The sequence below is a fragment of the Meleagris gallopavo genome, chromosome 2 (genome assembly GCF_000146605.3).
Source record: "Meleagris gallopavo isolate NT-WF06-2002-E0010 breed Aviagen turkey brand Nicholas breeding stock chromosome 2, Turkey_5.1, whole genome shotgun sequence".
Lineage (NCBI taxonomy): Eukaryota > Metazoa > Chordata > Aves > Galliformes > Phasianidae > Meleagris > Meleagris gallopavo.
In genome coordinates this window covers 58,112,791-58,123,373 of record NC_015012.2, presented here as the reverse complement: position 1 = coordinate 58,123,373, position 10,583 = coordinate 58,112,791, and positions in this window count along the sequence as shown.

The window sequence follows — 10,583 nt, the reverse complement described above, 5'->3', positions numbered from 1 at the left end:
ACTTCCAGCTAACACTTGAGATTAAAAATTGATAAATGTATCGCCAGGGGGAGCAGAGGCTGTTCTCAGCTGGGAGCAGAGCAGCAGGGGTGGGGGCAGCCACCGGTGAGTCACAGTCAGAGCCTTCCCAAACCCACAGTGGCAGTGGGAAAGCAACCAGTTTGGGTTTATGTTTGTATGGATAACTGTGGCAGCGGGCTCCATTATGAAATAGTGCTTGCAGCACTGCAGTGCTGTGTCTCGCTGGCCCCTTCACCACTATTTAATAATTCCTCCATCTCTTCCTACAGCAGTACTGAAGGGATTTATTTAGGTATCTGTGATGTGTCAGTCTGTGTCAGTAATTCTCTCCCAGCTGAGAAGAATTTATATCTCTGTGAAATACATTTTCACACTTTTCCTGATGAAAGCTCTTTGCTTTTCTGCTTTCCAGGTGGAAAAACTGAGTGTAATTCCATTAACTTGGGTAGAATTAAGCCAATTATCACTAGTTCATGAGTTTGCCTTGTGTATTTTTCACTCTGACTCCACATCTCACAACCGCTGCTGCTATGCATTCATCACATTTATGATTTTGTTATCAGATGGATCTCCACATGGAGATTCGTTTCACTCCTCTCTCATTCCTCCTTCCCCAACAGATGAAATGCATATGAACTTCAGTGCCTGATTTATGCATCTTAATCTCTATATGGAGCCAGAAAACCGTAGTCACATTTGTGAATCTCTCAAGATGATGCAGAAGAACCAGAAGTGTGCTGCCTAATTTCATAGGACTTAAATCTTTAGTCACCATGTTTAATTTGAGAAAGAAAAGGTCTTTACCTAGTTGTTAATTTTTTCATTCATAATGAAAGCCACAGGAACATCTCACAGTCCTGCCTAGAAGAATTCAATTAAAGCTTTTCAGTGGAAGTAGATGATGCTTACAGTACAAAAATAGACTGTTTCTAGTCAGCAGGATTAAAGGAAAGAAAAGCTCAGCAAGAATGAAGTTGCATTGCAGAGTTATCTCTATCTAGGCAGCAGGCTAATTTCCATAAATGAAAGAAAAAACTCTTTTCTCATCCCTGACTTACAGGTCAAAGAATCATTTTGAAATTCCTTTATCTTCCCTTTCATTTCCTTAATTCCCTCTCTTCCTACTCTCTTGCTCTATATTTGTGAACTGAAGGACAACAAAGCGTAGAAAAACTGGCTGAAATTTTATAGTATTTTTGGCTGTCTATATGATAGTGCATTTTGCAGGAGCAAATTTAACAGAGGAAATGTCATTTGACAGCACTACCAATTGCAAGCCATGCTCTGCAAGTGACTCCCTTGAGCCACCACTATCTTTGCCCAGCCAGCAGCTGAAAATAACCTGTCCATGGCAGCTTCAAAAGCAAGGATTAGCTTTGAGCCAGATACATGAGTTGCTCTGAAATTAATGCCTCCTACTTATTTCTGTGGAAACTACAGCAGATTGCAAGGAGCATGATAACGTTATTTGATAAGGCATATTCTCAGCTGCAAAATACTATTTTTCAACATAGTCACCACCATTAGCCATGCATTTTTTCCAGCGATGATCAAGAGCCTTCATGTCATGCTCATAAAAATCAGCATGGCCATCTGGAACACAGCTTTACGTCGCTGTTGCCTCTGCTGAAATGCACCACCCACACCTCACTGTGCTCACATCCACTATTTGGTCCCCTTAAATGTTTAGCAAGTGTCAATGAATGTCGGTAAGAGTGATTTTTTTCTGCATGAAGGAATTCAATTACACATCTTTAATGGAATATTGGTGGGAAGTTTCAACCCCTACTGCCATATCACCAACACCCACCTCTACACTGTGGACCAACATAATAAAATAGGAGGCATTACTTTCTGAGCAGCCCTGGTATATTAAGGGCAAGTACTTTCTTGGGTTAGCTCAGACACCTATTTCAATAAGCTGTACAGTAAATGACCCAGTACAAGGCACTGCTTTGATGAGAAAGCTCTATGACTACGCTCACATTGCTTGGCTGAATGTTTTGCTCTGAAATAACTTAAGGCTGACTTAACGGTCGGTTAGCATCAGAAGAGGTGTCTTTATCCTCCCTCAGCCACTTTTCAGTCTGCCAATGGCTTTACGTTGTTGCCATGCCCCTCAAGCTGGTACCAGTGTTATGTGGCCTGGCAAAATATGATAATGTATATATGTGTCCCATGTGGATGACAATTTAGGAGAAATATCTATGAACAGAACATAATGACTCACATATCTTCTAAATTCCAGTAATAAATCTATTTATCCACAAGGCTTGCTATCTAAATAACTTATTTAATTAATATATTACTGGTTTGTGAAGCTGGCATGTTTTTCAACTAAATTAATAGCAGATTTTCCTGGACTCTGCTTCATTAATCTATTTAGGGATGGTACTTAGCACCAAGGAAAGGCAAAAAAAGAGAAAATCATCCAAGCAACCTGGATGGCTGATTATTTCTCAGTGTGTTTGTTTACAGCTCAGCGCAACCTCCATGCAGCCTTCAAATGCAGCTCCAAGCAGTTGAGCAGGGGGCAAGGACACAGGCAGTGCCAGCTCTTTCACTTTCATGGCTTTCCATCCTCCCACCACCCTGGTAAAGCCATAAGCTGGGTTAGCGCCACTGCAACTTTTGGCTCTGCGTTTTTTTGCACTTCTGCCTCCACCATGCGAGGGGGCAGAGTGGTGCACAGGGAGCTGCAGCACTACAGCTATGTGGGAGCCAGTGAGCAGAACTCAAAGGGCTGGGCACCCCTCAGGGACTGACACGTGGCACACCTCAGGGACCACACTCACTGCAAGCCCTCCAGACAGAGAGGGAAGACTCATTCTGCTTTTGCTGATTAACATCAATGTTTAACATTGAAACAGTTGAAGGGATTTATATATAGCACTCAAACTTCTGCACATGTGCACAATTTTCACTCAGTGCTTGTAATGAAATTCCAGCAAGGTTATCAAGGGCTTTCTATGCATATTCAGCTGTGATTGACTCACTGCTCCTGGGAGTCTAGAAAAAAAAACAACGCATGTGGCAGTTTTCTTTACTCTTTACTTTAAAAATGCTTACAGACTCCTCTGCATGTTTGCATCAGTGTGATTGAAGATGAATGCAAAAAAGGCTTTATTCTTATGCTAGATCTCACCACTATTAAAACACCACTCACTTGCTCTGCGATGAAAGAGGACAACCTGGCAGATTTATAGTTTAAGCTCCCAGTAACAAGCGTGTTTAAGCGTAACAGTTGTAAATTCTGTTTTATCCCTGTTAATTTTATCTGTGCTGTCAAATAAATAATAAATCCTGATTTTGTATTTGAAGCCTTAAATGATGACAGGATTTGCTACTAAGTTTGCTTGTGCTGCCAAAGTGAAAAGTTATGCTTTACACTCCATAGCTTAATTCCCATTGAAGCCCCCTCACCAAAGCCTTTCAGAGGCCCAATGCAGACTTCATATTGCTTCAGTTACGGAATCTTCCTAAGGCCGTAAAGATAATCAGATGCAAACTCAGGCAAAGAGCTGGGTGCCCTGGTCTTATCCCTCAATAATACACCTCCCAAGGTGGAAAGAGATGTGTCCTTTCCACAAGGTAGAATAACTGCATCCAGAGTGAGTGTTTTCTGGCTTCAAGAGAGAAGCAGAGTGAAGCTTGGGCACTGCCTTCTGTTCTGTTCAAGTCACAGAGAAACTGGCACCACCCCAGCTGTGAGTGACACGCAGACTACCAGCCTTTCCTTCACAAATGTAAGTTTTGCTTTGGCTGACATCTATGACAAGAAAGCCCTGATGCTTCAAAGCAGTGAGTCTCCAGGGTCGAGTTTAGTGCCTTTTAACAGTCACAAAATATTTGTCTTCAGCTTAATTTTTTTTCCGACTCTTTCCAAAGAGCAGCCGGTATTTTCTTTTGGAGAACATTTGGGCTTACAATAGGGAAGGCAGAACAGACTTGGGTAGGAAAGAAAGCACAGAACACAGAAAGTAGGTGGCAGAGATGGATAAGTAAAGGCCAGGGCCAGAGGGAGAAAGGTATGAAGGAAATCAGTGTGGTATTTAACTCTGTAATACTGTTGCCTGGTTGTGTTGATTCAGGCAGATATAAGACTATTAAAACCTTATTCAGTGTTTAGAGACCTCTCCCACACCACCCCCAGAGCTTTTTCCTTTCTTCCTGGAACAAGCTCTGTAAATATCTTCCTCTCCTCACACAGAAACTGCTCTCTGTTATGCTTTCTGGGCTTCTGTGAGGTGAAATTCAGCATTCTGAGCCATAGTTTCTTCAGGAATGAAGTCAGCAGCCCCTTCCCTTTGGTGTTTGCAGAGCGGTAGGGCAGAAGAAGCCAACAGTGGCAGGACAAGTACCCACAGGTCTTCTGCGAAGCATCTTTTGGGTCCCATGTGTAGGCCAATGAGTTTTCAAAACAAGCCTTGGCTGTGCTGGGCTTAAAGTGTGTGGGCACTGGTGCGCTATTCAGACAGCAGGCCCAGCCTGATAAAATGGCTGCAGGAGAAACAATGCCAGATGCACTTCTCTAGTGCTTCCCTGGTAGCAGTGAGGGCTGGGCACAGCCAGACTCAGCTGGCTGCTGTCGAGCTGGAGCAGGGCATTCTCACTGCCTATTATTCTCTGACATGGATATTTCCCTTGGACAATCCTATAGGTTACAGTTTCTTCTTCATTTACTTTTTTTCACAAGCTTCATTTCTTTGTGTTAAATGGATGCTGAGGCTGTGAGATCAGAAATGCTGCTGCCACTGTTTTCTTGGCTGATCTTCTGTGACACAAAAGCTGGAGGACTGCTTGGATTCAGTCTTTGTTATACACTTGCTCAGACTTTCAGAAAATCTCATCCAGGCCAAATAGGGCACAGGCTGGCCAGGCTTTGTGAATGCAGTGTCCAGCCAGCCGACATCTACGCTCAAGGCATAAAGCATTAACGTAGCTGTTTCCTCTGTGTAAAAGCATAAATCAATCTGCACAACTTTGCCCTGTTTCTTGTCAGAATGATTAAAGACTTACCATATCTTCAAGATTTTCCCACTGCCTCACTCTGGTATCTTTGGTTGTAACTGGGCAAACATGCTGACACATGCTGAACATTTAAAACTTGCCTGGGTGGGAGAGGAGGAGAGAAAACAAGGAGTGGAACTGAAAGATGGAGGGATATCCCCAGTTGCAGGGACTTTGCTATCTCTGGGAAACCTGTGAAAAAATATCCTATATCTAGCCAGATCTATTTTCCAGTTTTTGAGTTTGTTTGTTATCTTGAATACTGACTATCAACTTGCAATTCCTGGTATTTAAAAAAGGGAACAGGTCCCTGTCAAACATACTTTGAATAAACAAAATAAGCTAAATCCCGTGGTTGCTTTCTCAAGAGACATGTGCTCCAGTCCATCAAAAACTTCTTTGTCTTTTTCCTGATTCTTCTCCAATTTCAGTGTCTACCTTGAATTTGTAGGCATCAGACCTGACAAACATTTTAGCAGCAACCTCCCTGTAGGTGTAACACAAATTTCTGTTACTTTAGCTTTGTACTTTGAGTTTAAGCTCTCAGGAGAGAGCGAAGGCAACATCAGGTGGTTTTGTCATCATCATCAGTAAAGCTCAAATTCAACAGATGATGCACCCAAACCACCAGACCCTCCCTCAGTCCTCCCCAGTACAACATGTGCAGTCCTTGTAAATATATACCTTCATTATAGGCCAGGTCTCAAACGCTCTTTGCTTGTTTCTCATCTACTTTCAGATACATACTGTTCTGTATTAGAGGTCTGTTTTCTTCATAATGAATTAATCTCTTTTTATTTTATTTTATTTTATTTTATTTATTTTATTTTATTATTTTATTTTATTGAGTTGGACTCAATGATCCTTATGGGTACATTCCAAATTGGAGTATTCTATGATTCCATGATTTTATGATTATTTTATTTTAATTTGCAGACTATTGGATTTCTCTAGGGTGTTAGGGAAGAGTTTCAAACAATGTAATGCTTAAATTTGATCTCTGTGGGAATCAGTAGAAATGCAACCATTAAAACAGAAATCCGCACTACGTTTTGAGACCTACTAACCAGTTTTTAATCCACTCTGCTTCTTAATCAAATGCCATGCTGTACCACATCAAACACCTTGCAGAGTCTATTACAACAGCCCCAGTAAGGTTTTGCACTCAATCTCATAATATTATCAACAGATAAGAAGTTAGTTTTTCATAATTGAACTCCGTTCAGAATTAAATATACTACTTCCTCTTAACTATTTTATTAGTTCACTCCCTTATCAGCAGCAAAGTGTTTTACCCAGGATAAGTTTCAGTTTATCAAGCTTATAATGGCATAGACTGCTCTATTTATTTTGTTTGAGAAAATTGGTAGACGTGGCTATTTTTTTTCCTACGGTGCAGCAGTAGATGTTTATCCGAATTATGACATGACCTCGGTTAGTCTATTTTGGGAATATCTGAGCCACAAATCAGTTTGTGAGACATCAGCCTTACAAATATGTTCTGGTCCACTGCACAGCTCCTGCATTTTTCCCGTGCTGAAAATTTTAGAAATAAAATGTATCTCCCTCTGGCTTCAGATGAGGCTTATTCAGGATAAAATAAGTGGAAACAGTCATCTGATGCCAGGAGAGCAGGGGCAGGGTGTGGAGGCTGCCAGAGCATGGGGAGGATGTGGCTGAGGGTCCCTGTGGGGCAGCACTGCTTTTGGGGCTCTGTATCCCCAGAGCTGAACCTGCCTGCAGACATCAGGGAGGGACCTTATGATGCTTATCGGTCTCTTCCAGTTTGGGATATTCTATGATTCTATAATCTTTTCTATGGTTCTTCTGCTGTTTAGCACTCCTCTCTTTAGGGAAGAATCCAGGCACACTCACACATCAAATGTGAAGATGCTGATGGCCATAAGGCTACAATACCATTCCTAATGTGACGACTCTTAATGCACCATATATTACTTTGTCTGAACCTGTAACTGGACAGAGGTTATGTCCTGGAGCAAGTCTGCAGCCTGCTTGAGATCTGTCTGCAGTGATGCTGCTGTTTTTCTATTTTTAGTTTCCTCGAGAAGATTTTGATGTGCATTACAGTTGCAATAGGAGGGGGCTTCTATAGAGGCTGAAACCAAGAGCAATAGCTTTGATGAAGCTGTGAGCCTCTGTACATTTTCACTTTTAAAATGTGGAGCAGAGCTGTAGCTGGTACAAATCAGGACAGACGATGTGTCTTCAATGGACTGGTCCCTGGTGACTTATGTTGCACAAGCAAAAAAGTGAGAAATTGTTCTCTGATTAATTCAAAATATGTGTGTGTAAAGAATGGGATACATTCTTTCTACAGAAATAATTGAATAATATATCTGATATAATAAATGTGTCCTTCTGACTTTCACAGGCAAGCAAAAAACAAAATCAACTATTTCATTAAAACAATTTGGCACAAGATCAGAAATGGTTAGGTCCTTGCAGTAGTGCTCAAGACCTTGTCCCAGTTTCCCTCTTTCCTCTTCCACCTGCTCTTTCAGTAACTGCTGAATATCTGTAAAATAAGGACAGTATTGGAAAATCAGATGCATTTTTTTAAATAAAGCAGCAATTTTAAATTCCCTATGTGAATAAATATTCCATATGTTGCCTGAATCTTTTATGACATGAATTCTGAAAAACAACTTAAACAGCCTTCTCTGTGGTTTTGGAACTGGGTCAGGAAACTCGCACAGGGAATTTTTAATGAGGAAGGCAGCCTCTCAGCTCTGGGTTACTGGTTCAAACGTGAATCAGGTTAGTAGGGACCAGAATTTGTTACTGCAGCTGAGGAAGTTAAACCCAAATCTCAGCCCAGATATCTACACTGCTAGGGGTGATAAAAATATGATGAGTACAAAAGCCCATTGCAGGATACAACCTGGCTTATGACAGTTGCTGAATTTCCTTTCTCTGAATGCTGCCTTTTAGCCCATGCCCTAGCTTGGGCATTGCTCTCCTGTGTCCTTCATTCTATTCAAAATCCACTCTTTTACCTCTGGTTTAAGGGGACCGTGAGCTCAGTCAGCTCAAGGATAATGAAATAAATCCTTTTCTCAAGGGTTATCTTGGTGCAGCTAAAAAGAACATCAGTTAGCAGAAGATGGGAGTGCATATTTTTATGAAGTTGTAATTCTTCACTGTTGACAAAAGTACCAGGCTTGGTGTTGTCTTAATCAGTACTGGAAGCCTATTTTTGACACTTGCATAAACTTTCTGTGCCAAATTTTTCTGTATTTTCCCCCATTTTATAAAGATTTACCCTTCCTTTCTTCATTTTTTTCCTTTCTTCTCCATCCATATTCTCTTTTTTTTCCCTTTTTCAGCTTTCCCAGCCTCATTTCTCTGGTCTCTCCAATTCTAAAGTACAAAATTGCCAGTATGGTCTGATTCCTTTCACCAATTTCTTGTCTGTGTCATACTACCCTTATTGCTATTCTGAGCTCACCCATCAAACTGTATGAATATTTTTCTCCTGCCTTTTAGGCACTGACCACAGTCATTCTCCTTGCCTACATCCTTCACTCCAGCCTTTCTTAATGCTCCTAGGCCATCTCCAACACCTTCATGTCCCACATAACCTCAGCCAAGGAACATTGGAACAGACATGGAAATAACATGAGCTGCCCAAGGCGTGGCTCTACAGCAGCATCCCAAAGCGTGAGGGAAGCATGTCAGAATCACACTGCTGTGATGCATTTTCTTCTTATTTCTCCTGTCCTCAAGGTGGGTGAGTGTACTGATAAAAACAGGTGAGCACACTTACTGCATGTGGCTCCCTCATCAAACCAAATGACTTGTATTGTCTCTGTATCCTCCTGGAATGCTTCCTCCAGGTCCACCACTTCCATGACAATGAGGAAAATATTGCCAAGTCAATGGTCAAGTACAGATGGGGAAATCAACACCTGGTTTGTGCAGTTAAGTCTTTTTACTATGAAGGATCATTAAATACATAAAAAATAATCCTTCACACATTAGACACGACTACAAATAGACAGAGGACAGATTAAGGGCTGCACGCCATTCTATCTGGCTGATTTATATATGTTACAAAGCCCTATAAAAATCAGTAGTAAAACTTTCAGGCTGTAGTAGACAGCCTTGCAGTCCACTCACAAAACTCATTTTCTGGTTGTTCAGCTTCTGGGATGAGAAGACTGCCAAATAAAATGATACCCATCAGATTTAAACACTTCCCTTATCTGTTGTTTGTTTGGTTGGTTTGTTTGTTTGTTGTTTTTTTTTGTGGAAGTAGCAAGATGGATCTAAGTAGTATAGTGGGACAATCAGTAAAGAATATTTTTTTCCAGGATGGAAAAGAAGACAGGGCATCTTTGAGACAACACAGCCAGAAGGAGTCGTTGCCTCCAGTACCTAGCCTAGTCATTAGGAAGCAAGTAATATGACAATCTTCATGCATATATTGAGACTTTGATTATTCCCTAAATATTCAAAGGTTACATTTTTTGTGTGCTGAAGGAAGGCTGTGAATTACACTGGAGGAAGAATTACTGCAAAATAGAACTATCAAGGACAAAAAATAATAAAAATAAAAAATAATAATTATTAATTTCTTGTAGTTATTTCTCTGGTCTGCTGAAGAGCAAAAATTAGATATACTTACACATAATGTTTTTTGAGAACACTATGGTTAATAAAAGGCTGTGAAGTCTTGGATCTACTCATTTCAGAGTACTTCTTAAATTTAAATAAGCTATACTCCAAGAAAAGCAAAATGTTGGGTATGAAGAGATTATTTCTGGAGCTCAATAAGGAGTGCAGTTGACAGTTTTCTGCTTGTGAGGGCTTTTTGGCACAAAACTAGTATTATTGAAGCTTAGGGGAAAAAAACAAACAAACAAAAATAACAGCAGTATATAATAGCATACTCAGAGAGAAGACAGTTGATAACTATCAAACTGCTGTTTTCAGAGACCTGGAAATAACACAAGAGGGAAGGAGACTGCCAAGGTCATTGAACTGCAGATCCCAATAACTGCATCAGGTGATCCTCTTCTTAAGTGTTTTCTTCTAAACCTAGTCAATTTCAGAACAAATACACACATTGACCATTCTCTGTTTATTGTCTCTCCATTACTCCAGGCAAAATTACAATAAGACACATATATCCAACTCTTCTGTGTATCATGATCTGACACGCATTGAAGCTGAAGTGCTGGGAGTGGGAAGAAATGCCCTGGAGAGCAATTAATCAGAAACAGGTGCTGGAACAGGCTGCCCAGAGAGGTTATGGATGCCCTGTCCCTGGAGGTGTTCAAGGCCAGATTGAATGGGGCCCTGGGCAGCTTGGTCTAGTATTGAATGGGGAGGTGGGTGGCCCTGCCTGTGGCAGGGGGGTTGGAGATTCATGATTCTTGATGTCCTTTCCAATCAGGGCCATTCTGTGATTCTGTGAAACAGCCTTTTGTCAACTTCTCTGTCATGAAAAAGTGTAAGGGAGAACACTGGATTGATCTTGCCCTTCGTTAAAATCCCTGTATTTTTAGTTCATACATACCTTCCTAACA